The 24300-nt window shown below is 39.8% G+C and overlaps 1 protein-coding gene across 1 annotated transcript in view; it reads right to left on the reverse strand.

The window, feature by feature from the left end:
• SYNPR (synaptoporin) overlaps positions 1–24300 on the reverse strand; it is a 340575-nt gene that overhangs the window by 201898 nt on the left and 114377 nt on the right. The gene's annotated exons all lie outside the window — the stretch shown is intronic.

The raw sequence follows: 24300 nt of genomic DNA on the forward strand, positions 1-24300 counted from the left end.
TGAAATGCTTCAGTGGTACCTGGCAATCTTCAGGTTCAAGTTCAAAAGGTTTATAGGATTGCTGATCCCAGTCTTCTGCCTACATCTCTGGCCTTATCTTTTAATACTGCTCAGTTTCCAACTCTCTTCCTTCATCCGTATTTAATATTGATGATTCCTCAAGAACAGTGCATGCTTCCATGACACTAAGTCTTTGCATTACTGTCTTCCCTTCCTAGAATACAACTCATCCCTGCGCCTCAACCCTAAAATCTACCCTACAATATTTGCCTTTTAAAAAAACCCTCTACACACCTTCATTACTTACAGTTTATTTGTGTATTGACTTTTATATTTCTCAGCTATACTATAAACTCCTCTATGTCCATGTCCTTCTCTTGATTCTGTATCTCCAGTGCTTGGTGCAAGGTAGATGCTTAACAAAACTGCATGGAATAAATAGCTGAATGTTCCAAACTTGAGCTTATGAGTCTAGATTTGGTCAGATTCTAGCTTCAGCAGAATCCTGCTTTTAAGATCAATAAAGAAACATTTTCAGTGCAATACTCTTCCTGAAACTTCAGACCCTCATATCTGTCTACTTATTGTCTTCTCTTGAATGCTTCAGAGACACCCCAGTCTCATCATGTGCCAGACCTGAAGACACTATTCTCACTCTTTTGCTGCCAAATATGATACTCGTCCAGTGGTCCTTGCATCAGTTGCCCATCAGAAAAGCCAGTCACCACCCATTCTATATCTAACTTATTGTGAAGTTCCATTGATTTGCTTCCTAACTCTATCTCCAATCTACTCTACTCCTCTTCATCTCTCCTGCCAGTTCTGTATCCTGATCTAGTAATCCACTCTTGGCCTACATTATCACAATTGTCTCCTTAGTAACTTTTTGAATTCATTCCATTCCTCTACCCCATCCACTGTTCCTACTATGGTCAAAATGGCATTTTAGAATGCACATCTGACAATGTTATCACGGCTTAAAACTCTTCGATAGCCTCCTATTGATTTTAGGAAAAAGATCAAAATCCTTAATAGATCTTCAAGACTCTGCATGTTCTTCCCTGACTCCCCAGTACCACCAAAGCCAGATCTTATTCCATTCTTCCCTCTTCTCTTCACTTCAAGTTCATCAGCTTTGCAGTTCTTCAAATGTGCCATGTTTACTCTGTCTCTAGGGTCTTTGAACATGCTGTTTATGTCTCCTGGAATACTCTTCTGCTCTCTTTCACCCCTGGCTGTCTCTTGGCCTTCAAAACTCAGCTGTAAAATCACTTCCTCAGGAAGGCATCTCTGACCTCCCACACTTGGTCATTATGTGTATATAACTTTCTTTTATTATCAGTTTGTAGTTATATATTTGTCCATTGGTATGATCAGCCTTCCCATTATATAAAACTATTAGCTAGTATGAGAACTGAGATTATGCCTGACTTACCCATTATTATATCCACCACTGCCTAGCATGGAGCCAGGCATGCAGTGTGTGCTCTATAAATATTCATTGAATGACTGCACAAACAGATCTAAGAGGACATAGGCCAGCAGAAACATGCTACCCACACCAATATGTTCAAGGTAGAACTGAAGCTCACCTCCTTTTCAAGCCTTACCATCTTTGACCTCAGACTCCTCAGACTTTAACTTCCCACCCACCCACACACCCTTAAGTTAGTCATTTGTTGTTCTCTTTACCCAGGATCTGGCTTGAAACTTCTCTGATTCAGTTTCCACATTGCATGGGATCGGGTTTTTACTTAAAGAAGCAGAAGCTGACTGCAGCTCATTAAGCAGAAAGTAAGTTCATTAAAGAATAGTGAGTAGTTAAAAGATATTGGGAAGTTGTTTACAGAACTGGGCTTAATGCCAAATTTCTAGGAATAATGTCCCAAATTATGCTCCAAAACTAGCCTAAGATGATGAATGCTGCTGCCCTGCCATTGGTACTATTGAACAAGTTCCTGTTCACACTGCAGCCTCATGAGCCAGGCACTCAGCCCAACCATCAATGTCCTCCTCAAAGTCAGGGGCTTCTGCTGCCCCTCACCAGCTAAGTAGATACCAGTGTAAGCATTTTTCCTCAGATTACTCATTTCTGAACTGAAGTCTAGTGGGGGTGAACCTGATTGGTGAAGGATGGTCACATGTCTGTTCTAGCTGCAGAGGAGGCTGGAATGAGTTTTTAGGCTCCCACTTTGGAAACCCATCAGTTAGAAAAATTCTGCAAACATAATAGGGTGTTTAAAAGATGCAAGGCAGACACAAACATGATGGAAAACATGACCAATGCCTACTCCATAAATCATGATCAAAATTTTGGTATCTTGCTCATCTTCCTTTTGGTAATGAGCCTATGGCAATTTGCTTTACCCATTACACCTGAACTGATAGTGCATTAGGAATTTAGCCTGCTATCTGCCTGATATAGAGCAGACCCAGACCCAGAAAGATTTTAAAAACCAATTGTAAACTCCATATGAAATTTCTGTTTGAGATGATAGAAAGCAGTATTTCAGTGCATAAACTCTGGAATCTAATGACTTGAGTTTGAAACTCAACTCCATCATTTAATTAAGTTCATGATTTTAGTGGACAAATTACCAGAGATGATAAAGACAATTGTCATGTCTTGCTTTTGCAGTACCTAGCCCACATCTGGCATACAGTAGACAGTTCATAATTGCCTGTTGAATGAATAAATGGATAAATAATTGCATGAATGAGTGACTTCTGTATTAATCACAATGAGCAAGGTGAAGCTGTGTTAACAAACAACGTGTAAGTCAGTGGCTTGAGACAACAAAGTGTTTTTTTTTCTTGTCCACTAAAGAATGGATGGGGTTCTGTTCCATGTCACCTCTTCCTAGGATGCTAGTGAATGGAGTTTCTACTCTCTGGAACACTGTTGGGGCACACGGAAAGAGAACACGGTGAATTGTGCATTGGCTCAGAGCTTCCACGCTGATGTGACGTCTGTCACTTCTACTCATACTTTATTAACCAAAGCAAATTATGTAGGCACACCTAACTCCAGGTGGGTAGAGCAGTGCTCAAAAAGAGAGCTTGAAATATATAACTGATAGCAGAAATGATGGCCTTAACATTTCTGAATCTCAGTTTACCCATCTGTAAAATAAGGACAATAACAGCATCTACCTCATAGGGTTGTGAAGACAATGAATCACACATAGTAAGCATTCAATACATATCTGAAGAACAATATATAAGCTGTGTGAAATTCATAAGGAGCATTATGATATAAGGAGTGTGAATTTTAGGAGAACTTGACCACCATGGTCCTCACTGTATATCTTCATGGCGGCAAGACAGCAGAGCCCAGGATTAATGTCAGCCAAGAGTCAAATGTGGGAATTAACCTGCTGAAACCTGAAAGCAGGACTCATAGTGAATGAATGCAGTACAGCAAGATGTGATCTGGAAGCATCAGTCTTTGTGCTTTTCTTCCTATCCTTGTTTATGACCCTGCCTCCTATCAGTCAGAGGCATCACTATGCCTCAAGGAGAACTGATGTAGTTACAGCAGAAATGTAAAAAGAACAAAAAAAATCGATGTTTAGTTTTTCTGAATCCTAAAATACGTTCTTAAAGCCCATATGAGAAACAAAAGCTTTGAAAGCCAAAGCTTTTGATATATAAGGAGACTTGTTGGGAGAGAAAAAGGGCTTTTGAGAATGAAAATAGAAGGCCCTGAGGAATGAACAAACGATATAGGGTTTATGCCATGACTGCATTGGAACAAGAAGAAAGAAAGCTGCAGATGGATTGATCTTTAGGGAGGCAGGACAAGGTTCACCTGGTTTGGTGGGGTAGAAAAGGGAGGAAGAGGGTAGAAGAACTTAAGATCCTACGGAGGTTGGTGGGGTTAGAGGAGAGACCCCATGAAGAAGAGTGGAGGGCAGAGTTGGCTTGGAGACGGTGAAAACACTCTGTGGGCAACTGTTAACTTTAGGTGTCAACTTGAGTGGATTAATGGATTCCCAGATAGCCGGTAGAGCATTATTTCTTGATATATCTCTGAGAGTGTTTCTAAAAAAGATTGGCATTTGAATCAGTGGACTGAATAAGGAAGATCTTTCCTTGCCCCATGTGGGCAGGCACCATCCAATCCATTGAGGGCTCAGATAAAACAAAAAGGCAGAGGAAAGGTGAATGTGTGCTCTCTCTCCTGGAGCTGGGACACCCTTCTTCTCCTGTCCTTGAGTATCAGAATTCCAGGTTCTCCAGCTTCTGGACTCCAGGACTTGCACCAGCAGGGCACCAGTTTCTCAGGCCTTCTGCCTTGGACTGAGAATTATACTATCAGCTCTGCTGGTTCTCAGGCCTTCAGACTTTGAGACATACTACCAGCTTCCCTGGTTCTCCAGCTTGCAGATGGCATGCTGTGGAACTCATCAGCCTCCATGATCACATGAGCTGATCCCCATAACAAGTCCTGCTTCCTTCCTTCCTTCCTTCCTTCCTTCCTTCCTTCCTTCCTTCCTTCCTTCCTTCCTTCCTTCCTTCCTTCCTTCCTTCCTTCCTTCCTTCCCTCCCTCCCTCCCTCCCTCCCTCCCTCCCTTCTTTCTTTCTTTCTTTCCTTTTTCTTTCTTTCTTTCTTTCTTTCTTTCTTTCTTTCTTTCTTTCTTTCTTTCTTCTCTTCCTTCCTTCCTTCCTTCCTTCCTTCCTTCCTTCCTTCCTTCCTTCCTTTCTTTCTTTCTTTCTTTCTTTCTTTCTTTCTTTCTTTCTTTCTTTCTTTCTTTCTTTCTTTCTTTCTTTCTTTCTTTTCTTTCTTTCTTCTATTGGTTCTGTTTATCTGGAGAATCCTGACTAATACAGCAGCCAAGGAAAAGCCAAGGCAAAGCCTGCAGATTTCCTCTGCCATTAGGGAAAGCACTACATGTCACCATATTGAGGAACCATGCTAGCTAGTTTTCTAAAGATGCCCATGAATCATTCAATAGAAAGATGGCCTTAGTATGTCCAGTATCTTTGCCAAGCCCCAACACAACTGGACATTCCAATTCCTTTCAAATGTCTCGAGGTACTGTAATCTTCAGAAGACAGGCAGTTGATATCAGCATGGTAGTGTTGAAGTGAGAGCCCTAGCATCTGTACTTGGGTGGGAAAACAGAGACACCCACTCTGGGTTAGTCTAACTTCTGAGAACTCTTTCTACTTACCCTACCATTTGTCTTGCTCTCCAACAAGATAAAATTGCACTCCTGGATCCACCTCTCAAGGGAATAATTTCTACATGGTGTATTTTTTTCCTTGAGCAAAGATATTGTTGAAAAAATATATATGATTACAAAGAAGGCATTTAATTTGTATGATATTAATGCTGATAAATAAGTAACAGCTAAGACGTATTGAGCATTTACTCCTTGTCAGGTCCTATTAAACACTTTAAATGGAATATCTTACAATAGCATTATCTCCATTTTACAAATAATAAAATCAAAGTCAAGAGAGAAATGTGAAACAGGAAGCTAGGATGATTTGAATCTGGATTGGCTGATTTCAGCATCCACAGGTTCGACCACTATACTACATTGCTCCCTTAGTATACAATGATAAGCTGTTCATAACTCATGTAATCCTTCACTCATTCAAGCATTTTTTGAGCTTGCTGTAAATTAAGCACTGTGTTAATAACAGGGATAAAGAAATCAATTGGACACAGTGTTACCACTCTGGAGCCAATCCTGGTCTATGCTGTAATGGTTCATTATTACTGCTGTCCTAAACTGCTTATGTGATTTCTCCACGGAAAATCAAGATGCAATGGAAATATCTTTGTTCAAATTTCACCACCAGATACATGTTCGATCCAGGGAAGTAAAGAAATCATTTAAACTGCCTGGGCTTTGTTACCTGTTAGATATTTTCAATCCTCCAATTATAAGGTCCTGGGACTAGGACAGGTAGAGCATGAACTCAAGGTATTATAAAGTCCAAAAAAGTTCACAGGCGAGCTAATATTCCTTAGATTCTCCATAGTCAACATGGACCGATCTGTGGCCATCCACAGGGCACCAAATCTCTTCTATCAGCAATAAAAATTTCTAGACTGGAACTTACGTTCTGGTCATGACTTCTCATTGTTGTAGAGTTCAGTGTGGGCCTCTGAAGTTAATAGAACACATTCCTGCCATCAAGGAACTAGGCAACAATGTCAAGACAAGAGACTTCTTCTGTTACTCCAATGAGACCTCGTTGTAAGATTGCTCAGCTTCAAATTCTACATCCAATAAAGCTTTCCTTTGTCTTTTCCACTTTGGGAACTTTTGTTTCTTTTTGACCAAATGCCTACCTGCCTTGTCTGTCTCTGTCTTCTTTTCCTCTTTGACAGGCAGTAATGCGCCACGGAGAGAGAATCAGAGTCAGGCTTGGCTCTGGCCTGTCCTAACTTGGACATAAAGCAAAATCTTTCTCAGTCTAGGTTCTTAATTTAAAAAAAATGGAATCACATCACCTTCTTCCTAGAGTTCTTCGAAGATTAAAAATAATACATTCCCTAAACCTGGCACAGTGATGAATAAAAATAAAGCATGTACTGAATACTTAGCCCATGCTTAAGTGTTCATTATTTGATTTCTTCCTTCTTTTTTATGTTTCTTACCCCAAGCCAATGTTTTTTTCTACAACAAAAAGAACAAATCTCACTGAAAATACAGGGATGTTGGTCCTGAAAAGTAAACAGGGCATAGGTGGCTTTTTTTTTTAAGTTGCATTCTAAACCCACGCACCTCAAGACTTGAATGTTATCCTCATCTCATTGTTCTCTAACATTGATTTCCAGCGAGAACACAGGCTCTGGAGTCAGACTGCTAGTGCCCAAATCCCAGCTCTGCCACCTTCTGGTAGTGTGATTCTGGGCAAGAAACTCAACCTCTCTGATCCTCGATGTCCTCTCTACAAGACAGTAAGAATAAACTGAATATACCCATCTCCAGGTGGTGTTGTGAAGATTAAATGAGAAGCAATGACAGAGTGTCTATCATAGAGAAAATGTCCAACCAGTGCTATTATTTGCACCATTGTTACTATGTTGTTATTGCTATTGGAACCAGCATGTTGGCATGTTCTCCAGTAACACAGCATTCAAGCAAGGCTTTGTGGATTCTATTATTTAATGTTCTTTTCAAATCCATTTATGCTCTTCTATCCTCTGGCACATGCCACCCCATCTCTGACTCCGAATCTTGCAATAGTCTTCTAACTGCTCTCCCAGCCTTGCTTCCTCCACACCACTATCCACATGGCAGCCTGAAAGGTCTGTTTTAAGCATTAATCTGATCATCTCACCCTCTTGCTCAACACCTTTCATCTGCTTCCTACTGTTCTTAAGATTAGGTTCTTTCTTTAACACAGTCCATGGACCCTGTGCTATCTGGGTCTTATCTATGTCTGTAGCCTCAATACAAAACAAGGCCTCCTCCATCCTTTATGATCTAGCCAGACACGGCAATTTACACTTCCTTGAAGGAGTGGAAAGCACAGAGCCTTCTGTGTTTTGCTGTTCACTCTTGCCTTACCTCAGAATTTGGTACAAGCTTCCTGTCAGTTTGTAGAACATTTCTTTGGAGAAGGTTTCCTTAACCTGTGTTGTGTGCTTTCCTTGTGGTTTCATAGCCTCATGTATTTCTTCTGTTAGACCACTCATCACATGGTTTACTATTTTCCCGTTGAATTCTGAAGCCGCTTTCCATAGACAGCTATACAGAGAAATTGAGTCTACCTTGTTCATCACTGCATGCAGCCATGCTTCTCAATTGAGAAAAGGGAAGGACAGAGATTGCCTAGATGAGTAGCTGGAGGTAGGGAGCCAGTAAAACTGATGTCCTGTTCTTTAGGAATGTCACCAAATAATGGTATGGATTATTGCACCTGCTTGGTTCTCATCATATATGACACACGGTAAGTACTCAACAAATGTTTGTTGAATAAGTGACCAAATAAATGATCGTATGTTCACCTGCACTACTGGCTGGTAACTTCTGACTACATAGAGTTAGTGCAATGCCACTCCCTTCTGTAGACTTTTAAATTCCAGCTTGAGAGGGGAGGTTAATTTTGTCTAATCCCTGAGATTTATGTGAAACGTGTTAAATACATGAAGCAGATATTCTATTTAATAATCAGGTAGCAATTGTTTGTATTAAAAGGAGAGTACTTTCAAAATAAAAATAGGATAAATATCTAACAAATATTAATACTCTGAATTATGATTTTTATTTGAAAATAAATATAATTAAAATATCTTATAAAGTAGAATGATCATGATCATACAGGTTATTTGAAGTCTCTGTAGTGAATAAAAAGCATGTAATTAAAATTTCATTGAAATGATAGTTTATAAAGATGGCAGTCTGACCCAGTTCTAAGGAAAATCAGAAAGATACAGCTTAAAATGTTCCAGTGAAACCATGAGGCAAAGCTTTAAGATAATTGATAATTGATTTTCTTTTAAATAAGGGATCCTGTCTCAAAAACATTTTTTATGATTTTCCTTAATATATACTACATAATTCATGTGAGACTATTATCATTATTGTAGTTCTTTGTTAAGAAATCTATTTCACTATAATTCTATTCACTGTAATTTCCTTAGTAACAGGCTGCTCTCTTCTTTTAAAAACTATTAAAATGTCATTCACATCACATTCTAGATGTGGATCCAGCTATTCCCAATAGCTATTCAAAAAACGTAATCACCATAATTATTGTTGACATCTAATTAACATTCAGCTTCCTTTCTACAGCATCTACAGCTGGACAAACCATCTATTCCAGGATAAAAACGAATGCTCTGTTGCCTTCTCTTCAAAACATAAAACAAATCAGGATCCTAAACACCTGGGCTCAGTGCTTTTGTTCTCTAGTAAATGGTGGTTGGAGGTAGGGCAGCTAACGCAAATACCTTTCTAAATATTATCAACTGATAAATTGAACCCAGTCATATGAAATTAAATCCATGTGACAGGAATGCTGATGTTTACATCCAAGGTAGGTGTTGTGGTCGATCAAGGATGGCTCCCAGAGCCTCTCAGTGCAGTTTTTTGATGAGGCTTCCCTTGATCCAGTTCCTTTCTCTCTGGCTTACTTCATCATTTGCTACCCTCTTCCTTGTTCTCTCTTAGGTTACATCCTGGTCTCCTTCCATCTCCCCAACATGTTCTCTCTCACCTCTGTGGCTTTGACTATGCTACACCTCTGTCTTCTTTCACTATTGTGATGGTTGAGGGTTGTAGGCCCTGAGGCTACAACCTCCAATTTCGTGTTTCAGCTCTCCATACTGCAAGTATGACCTAGAGCACATTAGCTTAGCTTCTGAGTTCCTGTGCTGTCTCATTTGTTAAATGAGGATGGTATCCAACAAATGTACCCACTTCGTGGGGTTATTGTAAGGATTAAATATGCCTCTGTCTCATCCTCTCTTGATGTGTGTGTATGTGTGTGTGTATGTGTATACATATGTATGAGAATGTGTGTGTGTATATATGTATGTACATATATGTATATTTATATAAAAACAGTAACACAGTAATGCAGTAACACATCACTCAACCAAGCCTTCATGGACTCTATTATTTAATGTTCTTTTCAAATACATTTATGCAATATTTAGGCAATTCATTTAGGCAAACTCATAGTCCAGACTAGGAACTGACAACACTTTCACTTCTACCTCTTTCAATCAGCCAGAGCATGTTATATGGTTGAATACAAAGACAAGATGCAAGAAAATATGCTTTAGTGGGAGGAACTACAGAGTTAATGGCAGAATGTGGATGTATAATTATGTTACTCAGGAAGAAGTAAACTATTGACACAATAATATATATAAACATTCTCTCTCAGTTAATGTTTACTGTATGGTCTCTTCTCCTGTCCAGAGCCCCTTGGTCTCATATTTGCGGTCGTTATCTCTAGAAAGGCTTCCTTAGTGTTCCAGGACATTTTCTGTAGAGAATCTTCACTTTTCAAAAAAGTTTAGTTCTCCATCCTGTGTGCCACCACAGCACCTGGTACTTCCACACTTGCATCACCATCACACTTGCAATGACTATGTCAAGTGCACTATGCTTTATTTATTTGTGCAACAAATATTCCTCCAGCTGCCACTCTGTACCAGGAACTGGGGATATAGCAGTAAATAAAAAGAGTTCCAGGCAGAGGGAACAGCTAAAGCAAAGGTTTGCAAGATGGGCCTGGACTAGGCCTCTGGCTTAACCTCTTTTCCTCTCCTTCAGTGAATGGCCACAAAGCACACTCCCACTGCTTGCTTCATCTTGGAGTCATCCTAGCTATGCCCACAGTCACAAATAGGCTGGCCTTTTTTCCTTTTAAGGTTTTGTCATAAAGAGGGGTCAATCCAGATGAAATAGCAAAAGGACAGTGTTTCCAGAATCCTTTATGGTTCTTGTCATCACAGACCCTGGATTATAAAATATTAACTTGCTTTTGGGATGAGAACTAGAATTCATATTGAATTTCTAGCCTCTGATTTTTATCATTTAGAGCAGTGGTTCTCAACTCGGGAAGATTCTGCCTCTCCACGTTCTACCCTTAGCCCCAGGCCCCAGGGATATCTGACAAAGCCTGGAGACATTTCTGATTGTCACCACTTTGCAGGGAGTGCTCCTCATGTTTAGAGGCCAGGGATGCTGCTAAACATCCCAGAGTGCACAGAACAGCCCCATAATGAAGAATTATCCAGCCCAAAATGTCAGTAATGGCTGATCTAGAAAGTGTCTTCTTCAAACCCCTCCTTCCTCCTGGCTGCAGGGGCTCCTTCCTCTGCAACATTGCTCTTCATTTATGAGCACGTAGGCTTGAGTATACGAAATTAAGGATGAACAGCAGGGGCCTATTTGTCTTAAGAAAGAAATGCATCTTTCTTAGGATCAGCAAACTGGAGAAGACTTTGTTCTCTAGGTGTCTCTCTGGCAGAAGACATTGCTTTCTTTATCTCCTACTGGCCTCATGTTTCTCAACTTTCAGAGATACTGAGCCCAGGGATGACAAATTAGGTTCATCCTGCACTACCACTTCATTAGATTGGTAGCAGCTGTTTGCAGCACAATTTTGATTCCCACAAGGATTCCCAAGGACACATTCACGCTCTGCAAAAAAGTGCAATCAACTAGTGATGTCCATCAAGAATACAGGCACAGTACCAGGTATATGCCATCTCTTCATGAGAGAATAGCTCTGTCTTTTTTTTTTCTGTCATTAACCTGATTCCATAGTTCATTTTATGCTCTGGGCTAGAAACACGACTCTAAAAAGTTCAGTTAATGCCATTCAAAACTGCACAGACCACCCAGGGAAGCCAGTGTGCAGATAACGATGCTTTTCTGTGTTTTCTCCCTACCTTCTCATTCTTTGTCCTTAGGAACAGCATGGGAGGGAGGTAGACATGACCACTGATATCCTGTGATCGGAGTGGCCCTTCCTAGCCACGCCTTATACAGTTCTATGCGGCAATAGACATAATGATCATCACTGTCCTTTTCTTCTTACTTCTAATTGACCATAGCGATCGCATGCTCTTAACTAAATGGCTCTCATCAGGCATTTCTTTGATTCGTGGATGGCCTGAGTGCATACGCACCTGCAGGCCACTCATAAGAAAATTCAGCTATCCTCTTGGGTACTTGCTTTGTTGTTTCCCTTACCCACCACCACGCCACCAATCTGCCTGCAGACGTCCTTCAAATACCTTTATGAGTACATGAATGCCATCTCTTTGTCTCTTTTCCTTTTCCCACCTGCTTTATAGGCCTCAAAGATGTTTTCGTAAACCACCTCCCTCTCGAGATGGGTCCTTTTGTTATCATCATAAAAAAAAAACCCTTTTTTGTATATTACATCTAATTCCTATACCCCCATGTTGCCTCTGCCATTTGTTGCTTTTGTGCCAATTTTGCTTCCTTCTGGACACCCTCAGAGGATTTTCCATCATATGTATCAAGCCATTCTGTGTTGCTATACTTCTTCACACACTGGCCCTACTGCTATTTAATTAATTTAGATTGCTCTGCTACCCTTTCCTACAGAATCCATGTTTTATTTTGGGAAATTACTGCTTCCCCATTTTGTTCAATTTGACGAGTTAACCTAGTACTTGCCTGTGGTGGGCTTGACATATGTCCACAAATTCTTTGACACTCCTGTCTTTGAGTGGTAGAGCCTAATTCCCCTCCCTTTAAGTGTGGGCTCAGCTCAGTGACTCATCAATGAATACAATGTCATGACAGCAATGGTGTATGACTTCCCAGGTTATCTCGAAAAAGGCACTGTGGCTTCCTCCTTGATCCCTCTCCTGGGAAGTTTCTTACTGTGTAGAATGTCAGCTGCCATGTTTTGAGGACATACAAGCAGCCTTGTGGAGAAAGCCAATTGACAATGAAATAAGGCATTCTGCCAACAGGCAGCTCTAACGTGCCATTGGTGTGAGTAACCCATCTTGGAAGCAAATCACTCAGTCCTTCAGGTTACTGCAGCCATGACTGACATCTTGATTGCAGTTTCATGCAAAGACTCATATTAGACCCTCCCAGCTAAGCTGCTTCTGAACTTCTGACCTGTAGAATCTCTGTGGGATAATAAATGTCTATTGTTGTTTTATGTCTTTATGTTTTGGAGTATTTTGTCATGCACCAATAGATAATTAACATGGTGTACCTCACTAAGAAGATAAGAGGTAGAAAAGCCCATGTATCAGTTAGCTACTGCTGTGTAAGAGTCGCAAAATCTTATTTTCATACAAATATCAGCATTCTTTTCTTTGCCCATCTATAGGTCATGAGGATGGCTGTTAGCCTTGGTTGAGCTTTCTCATCCTCTACAGAATGGGTTGGGGATTGGTTCACTTATGTGGCTCTGCTACATTTGACTCTCATTTCCACTGGACAACAGTCTGTCATAGGCACATTTCTTTTCATGGAAATAGCATAAGCACAAAATAATGAGCAAAAAAAGGGGAAGCCTTTTAAGGTCCAGACTAGGAACTGACAACACTTTCACTTCTATGTCCTTCAATCAGCCAGAGAAAGTTACGTGGTTCAATACAAAGATGAAATGCAAGAAAATATGCTTCAGTGGGAGGAGCTACAAAGTTATATAGCAGAATGTGGATGTACAATTATGCTACTTAGGAGGGAGTAAACTATTGGCACAATAATCTAGTCTACCACAGGCAAGGTCCACCTGCTATGGTCTGAATGTTTGTATCCCCCCAGATTCATACATTGAAACCTAACCTCCCTTTTGGGAGGTGATTTGGTCATGACAGCAGACCCTCATGAGTGTGATTAGTACCCTTGTACAAGAGGCCCCAAGCTCCCTTACACCATGGAAAGACATAGCAAGAAGGTGCCATCTATGAGGAATGGGCACTCACCGGACACCAAATCTTCCAGCACCTTAATTTTGGACTTCCAGACCACCTTTAGAAATAACTAAAGTTATTTCTAAATAAAGTTATTTCCCAAGGCCACATTCAGGCTCTGCAAAAAAGTGCAATCAAGTAGTGATGTCCATCAAGAATACAGGCATAGTACCAGGTATATGCCATCTCTTCATGAGAGAATATCTCTGTCTACAAGCTACTCAGTTTATGGTATTTTGTTGTAGCAGCCAGAAGGGACTAAGACACCCTCAATGCAGCAGGCACTCAGACTAAAACTGATCAGATGGCCTCTTGCAGGAATTTGAATCTTAAATGGTGCAAAGTCCAACATTTTGCATCTCCTTCATTCTAGCCATAGGTCCTGATGTAGCTTTTCCTACCACGAGAACATTGATGTATTGCTGCCTCCTAGCCCAAGAAATGTCTTAGTTTCTGCCTATTTTTAAGCCTGAGTCTCTATCCATGTCAATTCCATGAGCTTCAGATACTTTTTCAGTAACTGTCCTTCTGCTTAAGTCAGTTGGAGTCAGTTCTGTAGCTGGCACCAAAAGAATCCTTAAAAACTGCAACTTCTCTTCAGATATCTGAAGCCAGCTATATCCCAGGCCTTACCTTCTTCCCAGTTCACCATCTGTGGTCCCCTCAGATATTCGTCAGGGACTGTGGTTTAGATTCCCCCATCATTTAGTTACTGTTATCTCAATACATTCCTCTGAAAGTACACTCTTTTTTTTTTTTTTTTTTTTTTTGATACGGAATCTCGCTCTGTCTCCCAGGCTGGAGTACAGTGGTGTGATCTCAGTTTACTGCAAGCTCCGCCTCCTGGGTTCACGCCATTCTCCTCCCTCAACCTCCTGAGTAGCTGGGACTACAGGCACCCGCCACTGTACCCGGCTAATTTTTTTTTTTTAATATTTGTTAGTAGAGACGGGGTTTCACCGTGGTCTCGATCTCCTGACCTCATGATCCGCCTGCCTTGGCCTCCCAAAGTGCTGGGATTACAGGCGTGAGTTACCGCGCCCGGCCGAAAGTACACTGTTAAGTGGCAGATTCAAATATAGGTCTCTATGTATGTTTGACATGGCAGAGAATACAGGGGGCATATCTCTTCATTCTAGATACCATGCTTTTACTACCGGAGCCTAAGATTCCATTTGCTTTTACTTCCAACTCAAAATCCGAAAACTTAACCTTTTTTTAAGGCACTGCTGCCAAGTGCCAGCTCTTATGCTCTATCTATGCAGTTACTTTGTCATCTTTTGAATTGGAAACCCCTTCTTAATTTAGGAGTTGACTTCATTTACAGAAGACCAAGAAGGACAATCAAAGTTGGGGTGAGCCATGTCCCCAAAAGTAAAGTATTCACTTGATCATTTTGTAGCCCAGGCTCTTCTAAAAGGTTCACCCTCTCTTCTTCACCACACCACCCTACAACAGTGACCAGCTTTTCCATCCTGTGTCCATCCCCAAGAGTAACTGGAGATTCCATTTCCCATAATATTGTGAGTATTTTACATGTATCAAAATGATTTATTTGCTAAAGCTATTTCTATACTTGTCTCAATGTCACTTTTTATTTTCTTTAAAGGCAATTCTTAGGCCCCAAAAGATAAGGGAATTAATGTCTCTTGAATGCTTTTATGAGCCATTATCGTATTTTTTGAGGAAGCTATCATCTTCTCCATTTTTCAGATGAGATGAAGGTTTTTATAGAGAAAGTAACTGATTTGTTCAAAGTCATACAGCTAGTCAGTGGCAGGGTATAGGTTGAAACTGAATCTGCCTAATGCCAAAATTGGTAGTCTTTCTTCTGCACCATATTAGATGGTCTAGTATTGACCTGGCTTCTGATATCACAGAACTTCAGAGCGAGTAAGACCTCAGGAATTGCTGATTGTAGTGGTTTTATAACTGTCATTCTCTGGGTCCAAGAGTTTCTCAAAAATGCCTTAGAAGCTGCTAGAAAAAGGAGAATGCAGGAGGAATTAGGGAGAAAAACGGAAGTAAGGGAATAAGTGAAAGGGAGGCAAAGTAGGTAAAACTCTAGACCACTCAGTTCTGTTTTCATCAGATTAGCTCAATTTCTGTTTTATATACCAGAGTTTCAACTAAGAGTTTTTAAGTTCTGCTGCATTAAACAAAGTTTAAAAACTACCAGTTTAAATCAACCCTTGCATTTTCCTGACCTACGATTCTGAAGACAAGTTAGGTGGTTGGTTGCAGATCTCAGTAAATAATAGTCCCAAGACACTTTGCATCCCAATATAGCACTTTGTCTTCTCTCCCTCCCTAAAGCCTTCTTGAATTAACTCCTCCCTTCCCCATCACCATATTTTTAATGTGAATTTTTTTTTTTTTTGAGACGGAGTCTCGCTTTGTTGCCCAGGCTGGAGTGCAGTGGCGCAATCTCGGCTCACTGCAAGCTCCGCCTTCCGGGTTCACGCCATTCTCCTGCCTCAGCCTCCCGAGTAGCTGACACTACAGGCGCCCGCCACCACGCCTGGCTAATATTTTGTATTTTTAGTAGAGATGGGGTTTCACCGTGTTAGCCAGGATGGTCTCGATCTCCTGACCTCGTGATCCACCTGCCTCGGCTTCCCAAAGTGCTGGGATTATAGGTGTGAGCCACCGCGCCCGGCCACTGTTAATGTTTTTAAAGTTTTAGGCTGTTCCCTCTTATTCTGTCTAGTACTCAAGAAGCCTGAAGTTATAGGCAGAGAGTTCTCACAGGAAATAAAACAAAAGAAAATGCAGGTATGAAATATTTAAATGCTGCAGTTTGCGTCTATGTCAGATTTTAAGTATTGTTGGTCCCTGAGCTGAAGGGAAGACCTCAGGCCTCCATCATACATCTTTTCAAACTAAAGACCTGATAGCCCAGAGATTTATCCAGGAGTGTTCTTGACATGTTAAAAAAAAGGATGTTGTCAATCTGGCAGCTGAAGATGTTGGCTAAAAGAGAGGTGATATCTGAACTAATACTGTTTCTGAAAGGGATACTGATTTAGGATGTCTTGGGAAGGAGTGAATGAAAACTTCTCCCCTCCTTCCTCCCTCTAGATGTGGGATATTGACTTGCTCACAGAGTTGATTTTATAATCTTCTTCCTCAGGTTTCACTTCTACAAAACTCGTTTTGTCGGAAAGGGAGCTCTTGAAGTTTCATTTTTAGGCTAATAGCTTTTCCAAGAAGCAAGATCTTGAGGAACCTTGTGATATGGATGAATCACTGATTTGAAGGGCAATTAGAGAGTCCTTTTATAGTGAGGGCATACCAACTCCAGAATTAATTGTGGAGTGGATATCATACAAAAGACTATGCAATGTGCAGGGGTAATCACTCCAAGGAAGTAAGTTTATAACACGTCGTAGCTGTTTTCTGTCTGGTCAAGAGTTCAACCATGGGTGTTGGTTGTGCCTATGTGGTTATTATTAGGTAATAGCTAACATGATTAGGCTGCTTTCTATGGGCTAGCTATTGCTTTAAATCCTTTCCATGTTCTTATTCATTTAATCTTCAAAAGAAATGAGGAATTTGAGGTAAAGAGATTAAGTAAAATGGAATGTTTTAGAACTTTTAAATCCCTCAAAAAAGGAAAAATGTAAAATTCCAAGGAATGACTTTGTACCCACCAGATGAGAAAAAAAAACATTTAAGTATGATACTCAATACAGTGATAAAGCTATGTACACTGAAATAGTTAACATATATATAATATGTATATACATACAATACTTGGCGTATATTAAACATTCAAGGTTTGTTATCTATCATAGCTAGTTATTACTATTACCTCACATGTAATGGGAAGACAGCACTAGTACACGTAAGGTGAGCTGTGTGACCTTAGGTATCTTACTTAGCCTCTCTGATTCTCTGAACCTCATCATGTCCATTTGAAAATATACATAATTATAGTATTTTCCTCACAGGATTGTTATGAGTTTCAGGTAGGATACTGTGTATAAAGTGCTTAGGACAGTGCCTGGCACACAGCAATTACTGAATAAACAGAAGCTAGCATTTTTGTTACTATTATTATTACTACACATATTTTGCCAGCCCCACTGAAAATGTGTAGAACCCTTCTGGAAAATCAGTAGGATAAATTCACATAAAGAGTCATAAAAAGATTAATTTCTACTTCTCAAGATTTCTTATAAGAAATAATTCAATAGAGGCAAGAATCAATGTGTAAATTGCATTTGGTAATATTATTTCCAATAACCTTTTGGTTTAGGCAGAGAAGAATAGCTATCCAACAGCTTTCTCCCTGAAAAACATGGAAACTGGAGCCAGAAACTAGCAACTGGTATTTTTTTTTCCTAAAACACTGGAATTGTTTAATGATCAGTAGTCAGGCCCTGAAGCAAGTCTGTTTTAGGGCTTTTAAACCTATTATTATCTACCATGTGTGAGTTAAGGGAGCACGCTGCTTTTCATAGAGTGGTATAGATTTGTAGATGCATAATAAGTCTATTTTGATGGATGTATCTGTTTATACTGAAGATTTCATTAGATAAATTATGCCCTATAAATATGAGATAATTGCAAACCTTATCTGATACTAATACTCAGTATTCCTTTAGTAGTTAATATTTGCTTTTAGTAAGAAAATTTTCTAAAAGAATAATTGCTTAAGGTACTTTTGCTTCTCTGAACATATTTATATTCCCTCAGAGCTAAAATTCTGGAGAAATGATTCTGAATCAAATGAGACTCAAAGTTTTAGCTTTGTCTGGTTATATCTTGGCAGTGTGGCCTACAGCAATTTAGCATACTTACTGCTTAGGGATATCTGGGGAGTATTTTTTCTTTGGAAGAAAGCTGAATGACGCCTCTGATCTAGAAAAGCTGAGAGCTATTTGCTGAAAAGGTAACAGATTTTGCCATTTTGAAGGAAAAAAATACAGATGCAATTGCCAGATTCTTAAGAAAGCAAATACAAAATGTTAAGTACATTTAGAGTTTCATTTAATGTCTGTGCTCAGGGACCAAACCAGGACAGCCCCATTGTGAGCGGAGCTTTCTGATTTTTCTAGTAATAATCCCTTGGAAGAGCCAAAATCAGATTTAGTTTGCAACGATTTCTGGATTAGAGTGAGTAAGGTTAAATTTAGGCTCTGATATCATCTTAAAAAGAAAGAATGAGCAGAAAATAGAATTACCAAATGTATTACAGTCAAGGAAAGTTAGATTAAAAGAGGTTAAAAGACTTGTTCAAGGTCACATAGGTAAGAAAGGATAAGAGCTAAGATTTGAATTCAGGTCTGTCCTATTCCAAAGCTCATTTGGAAGTTGAGCAAATATTTATTCTGTACCTACTATAAGTGCTACGACCTGGTCGGGGCAAAGTATTGGCTAAAATAAATACAATCCTGACCTTGGGAGATTACATTCTGACAGGGAAAATAGATTTAAAATATATCTGCTTATAAAATATTTGTAATAAAAGAGTACAGTATGTAAATAATACAAGTCAATAACAAAAAGAAAATGTTCAGTAGACAAACAAAAGATATGAACAGAAATGTCTCTCCAACAACGAGGCAGCAAGAGGATACCATTTATTATTCAGTAGATTAACAAACATAAAGTTTGACAAAAGTTCCATGACAATATCGAGAAACAAGCCACTGCGGCTCACACCTGTAATCCCAGTACTTTGAGAGGCTGAGGTGGGAGGATTGCTTGAGGCAAGGAGCTCAAGACCACCCTGAGCAACACAGCGAGACCCCCGTCTTTACAAAACAAAACAAAACAAACAAAAAAAATTGGCCAAGTGTGGTGGAGCACACCTGCAGTCCCAGCTTCTCACAAGGCTCAGGTGGGAGAATGGCTTGAGCCCAGGAGGTCAAGGCTGCAGTGAGCCATGATCACATTACTGCACTCCAGCCATGGTGACAGAGCAAGACACTGTCAAAAAAAAAAAAGAAAAAGAAAAAAGAGAGAGAAAGAAGAAAGAAAGAAGGAAGAAAGGAAGGAAGGGAAAACGAGAAGGAAAATGAAATAGTCATTCTCCAACAGTCCAACACTAATGAAAAGAATACATATAAAATAAGCAGCTACTTTGGAGACCTATGTACTCTGTGACTCACTAATTGTGCTTTTTCGTATTTACCCTAGAATAACCCTCACATACATGCACAAGGAGACATGTATGAGACTGTTTTCTTAGCCTTATTTGTAATACAGGAAAAAAGTAAAATAACTTAAACATTCATCAGTGGGGGAAGAGAGAAAATCAGTTTTGGTGTGTTTGATCCTGTGCAATACCATGCAACTTTTTCAATGAGTGCTTTAGGTGTGTAAGTAACAAGCACATAAAGAAAATATATTTTTCAGTGACTTATGGTTGAGTCCAAGTTGTAGAACAATTGGTAGGGAATGCTATCATGTATGTTTGAGACTCCCATCCACACCATTTAGTTTTCCAGGGCCATAGGTATGTACAGAAGTGGGAAAATATATATAGAAGAATCATAATACACTACTAGAGTGAGTATATTCCTTGCCCCTGAGGAAGGCAGGCAGGTGGGAATCAGGGCATGAATCGAGAAAACTAGAGATTTACCTTTGATCTTCAGTGCAGTTTTTTCCAAAAATAATTTATCCAAAAATCACTTGTATAAATAAAAGTTAACTATAATAATAATAATAAAAAAGAGAATGTGTCTTACTGAGTGATAGCATTCTCCAGTAAGAAATGGAGGCCTAGCTCATTACCACCTTCTGGAAAAAAAATGACAGTTTCCCTTTGGGCTGGATATTAAGACTGAACCACCAGGCATCTGGAATATAACTGAATTCCAGGGATGATAATGACAATATTGCTTTCTATGTGTTCAGCACTTTGCAGTTTTCAAAGTACCTTCCCCATACATTATCTCCCTGGATTCTCACAGCAGCCTTATGAGGATGCAGCTCCATTTCCCAGGTGATACTCAGGTGGGTGAGAAAGATAACAAAATTCCATAAAAAAATGCATACACACACTAGATGTCAAGGATTACGAGTAGCCTTATTTTAGAGGTTCTTTTGTGTGTATGATCATTCTTCTTGTTGGGCAAATGTGGGACAGAAAATGATAATTTGAAGAGTTTGTGTACAATGGCATAACCTGAGAATCTATTTGACTTTTGCCTCTGAAACCAGAGAGAAGTAGCATTTCTGAAAACCTCACTCTTACTGCCTGGAATTAGGCAACCTAATATTCCACTTTGAGTATACTAATGCATGACCTTAAAGAAGGAAGGATGTGTGGTGCCATTTCTGGGACTGATTCTCATGTTTTCTCTTGTCTATAATAAATGTATCATTACACAAATATTAATTATTGATAATGTATTTTAGTTAGGCGGTGGAGTTGCTAGTCCTAATAGAGTTGAAGATTACTTATATACAAGCTCACACTTAGAATGCTGGCTCACTGCTCATGTCTGAGAAGAAGTTGTGCAGCATAGGAAGGGGCAATGGGATCTGGTCATTAAGAATGAAATCACTAGAGTAAAGCACATCTGAATTATTATTTTGCTTCTGCTGTTTACTAGCCACAGGACATCGGGTACATACAATTACTTTCATAAGCTCAGTGTCCTCTTCTGTAAAATGGGGTTAGCACAGGAATTAAGTGAGCAGACTCCAAACCCAGTCATCTGGGTTCACCTCTAAGCTCTGCCACTATCTTCCTATATGATCATAGACAGCAAAATCTTCCTTTGTCTCAATTTTCTCATTTTTATGAGAGATAATAATTCTGCCAATCTTATAGGGTTGTCATCAATAAGTATGTATCATACCTATGGATACTGAATATAGTATGTATCATACCTATGACAATTGAGTCAATAGGTATGTATCATACATGTATATATTTTGTGTGTGTGGCACATAATTCTCATAGGTGTTAGCAATGATTGGTATGCAGCACACACAATATGGTAGTGGATGCTTATGGTGCTATTGACACAAAGGACGTTCAGAAAGAGAACTTTTCCAATTCAGACAATGGTGAGTATAGATTCCTTCATCCAGGGAAAGGCACAAAGTTGATGCTCAGTGGATGCCCATTACTTGACTAAGATATGAACATCCTTTGGAAGCCAAAATAAATGGCTGTATGAGACTTAGAGTCACAGAGACACATTGGTGCAAATTTTATGGACTTCTTATGTCACAGTGAGGCAGATTCTGCAGTGGTCTAGGGTGAGTGGGCCCCCAGGGAGGGACCAGGAAGGATGAGTGGTAGATAGCTCCATTCTCAAGCCTGGCTAAGGCCCTGAATAAAGATAGAGAGATTTCCATGAAGAGCTATCCCTAGATGTCTTCCTGTATAAACAGGCCAAAGATTATTATTAAGAAGGAATTGAGTCATGATGAAACCCAGTATACATTATTTTGATGATGACTAATTCATTCAACAAATATTGAGGACTTACTATGGCCCTACACTATTCTTGGCATTGGGTATCCAGCTGCGATCATAGTCAGAGTGATTTCCAGCTGCATGGGGCTGATGGTCTAACAACAGATGCAAGGAAGAGCGCAGAGGGCTCTGGAGGAGTTGAGTGGGCTATGAAGGTGCAATGAATACAGGAAAGCAGAGACAACTTCCAGGAAGGAGGAGGCCTTGGCTAAGTAGCCAGAGAAGTTAGAGATGAGCATTCCAGGCCAAAGGAACAATGTGGGGGAAGGCCCTGAGGAGGGGTGCATTTTTAAGACAGTTAAAAAAATAATCAGTTAGCCTGGAGCCAGAGCGTTACTGGGAATGTGTGAAGGAATGGGGAACCCGAAGCCCTAGGAATTAAACATTTTCCCCAAGTTCACACAACAGGATGCATATCCAGGTCTGTCTGACCATAAGATGCACAAAGGGCTCTATTTCATCTCACATGGTGCTATTGGCATTGCATCCCCACAATAGCAGATGAGATGTGTGTCCTCAGGAAGCAGTTGGTGATGACACCCTATCTTCTTTTAGGGGTCAGCTCAGATTCCTTTCTTTTAGGTGTACACTCTCATTTGTCTCTAACCTTTCAGTGGCCCACATCAAAAGGCATCACACTTGAATTTCACATTCATTCCTCCTTTCCTGGGTTTCCTGCCTTTGATGTACTTAACAGCCACCTGGGTATCATTTGGAGGGTGTGTTCTTGCTATTTTGGCTTGCTAAATGTACCCTGAAGAATTCTATTTCTGTTCCGTCTTTTGATTAAAATTCAAAATTAGGCAACAAACACATTTGTTTATCATGATCCTTAGAGACGGAATGATTTTCTTGTTCCCAATTTGTGTGCAGGGTAAGAATGCTGAGATTTCATGTGGTTTTCTCTTCATGGTGCTAGGATAATGTTAAATATCCTGTGAAAAGATGGAAGTCATTTGATGCTTGGTCCAATTTAAAGGCTTTCATAGGTTTCTAACTGAAGTGAATTAATACTTGTGGAAACACCAGCACAGAGCCCAGAGTGGGCTTGCTATTAACTACAATGATAGTTTTTAGTTAATGAGCACCTTCTATAGTCCAAAGAGCTTTTATTTATACATTAACAACTATCCTCACAACAATCCTGCAAAGTCAGAATCATCTGCTCCACTTTATATGTGAGAACAGTGAAGGAAAGAGAATAGAAGTAACTTTCCAAATAAAAGTGGCAGAGGCAGAATTTTCACCTTGGTCTGAAAAGGTAGTACATGCCAGGTGTTCTTGTCATTCATTTATCCATTTTATGGTGGCAGCATGTTGATTTTCCCTCGGGAATCACCCCTACTGGATTTTCAATCTTTGTGGTTACAAAGGGGCTGATGGGGTGTCTCAGCTTCAGGGTAGACACATAATACCCACCTGGTCAATGCAGATACCTTACCTGCCAACCTCAGTGATTGGTTCAGGGATGGACATATGACTCAAGTGAGCCAATAAAAACCAAAGAGTATCAGTCTCACAGAGTTGGCTGGAATTATTGGTAAGAGAGACACCTTTCTGCTCAGAACTGAATCTGGGATGATAAGTTTGCCAATTTCCATCATTGGGAGAGCCTGCCTGAGAATGAAGCCAATGTGACAACATCATTTTAGACTGTGCCGCAGATATGTTGACCCTAACAATTCTTTCTTTCCCCACTTTTTTACACTTAAGGTGTTGGTTTTGGTATTTTTTATGCTTAAGGTAGATTTTGTTTACTTGATTCATTCCATCCACTCAAATATACTATTTATACTTTAACAACTTTTAAGTTGTGGGGTACATGTGCAGGATGTGCAAGTTTGTTACAATATACTGTTACATAATGCATTACACACAAGAGCAGGCTCATTAAAACACATTCTTTTATTCCTAATTTATCTGACAGCAACTCCAAACAGATCACCACTTTTACCCTTGCTGATCAAAATTCGATAAAAATAAAACCCAAATGTGGCCAAAACTTTAAATCTCCTTATGCAGAGTCCAAAAAGATCTAATTTTGGAAGTCAGCATGACTGTTTTATGAAAATATAACAAAAGCCACTTTTCCCCATCTCATTTTTTTCCTATTTATGGGAATTTGTGTTGTGTGAGCAAGTATCAATTAAGGGCTTTGGAAGCCTAATATTAAATTTCTGGGTATAAATCTAATAATTTCTGGGGCCTCATGTGGCTTGATCTCTGCACACTCTTACTTTAAATGCACCACTTAAAAATATTGTTTAAAAAGGAACTCCAGGCTGGGCATGGTGGCTCACGCCTGTAATCCCAGGCGTTAGCCACTTTGGGAGGCTGAGGTGGGTGGATCATGAAGTCAGAAGATCAAGACCACCCTGGCCAACATGGTGAAACCCCGTCTCTACTAAAAATACACACACACACACACACAAATTAGCCGGGTGTGGTGGTGCGTGCC

Source organism: Pongo abelii, chromosome 2, assembly GCF_028885655.2.
Source record: "Pongo abelii isolate AG06213 chromosome 2, NHGRI_mPonAbe1-v2.0_pri, whole genome shotgun sequence".
Lineage (NCBI taxonomy): Eukaryota > Metazoa > Chordata > Mammalia > Primates > Hominidae > Pongo > Pongo abelii.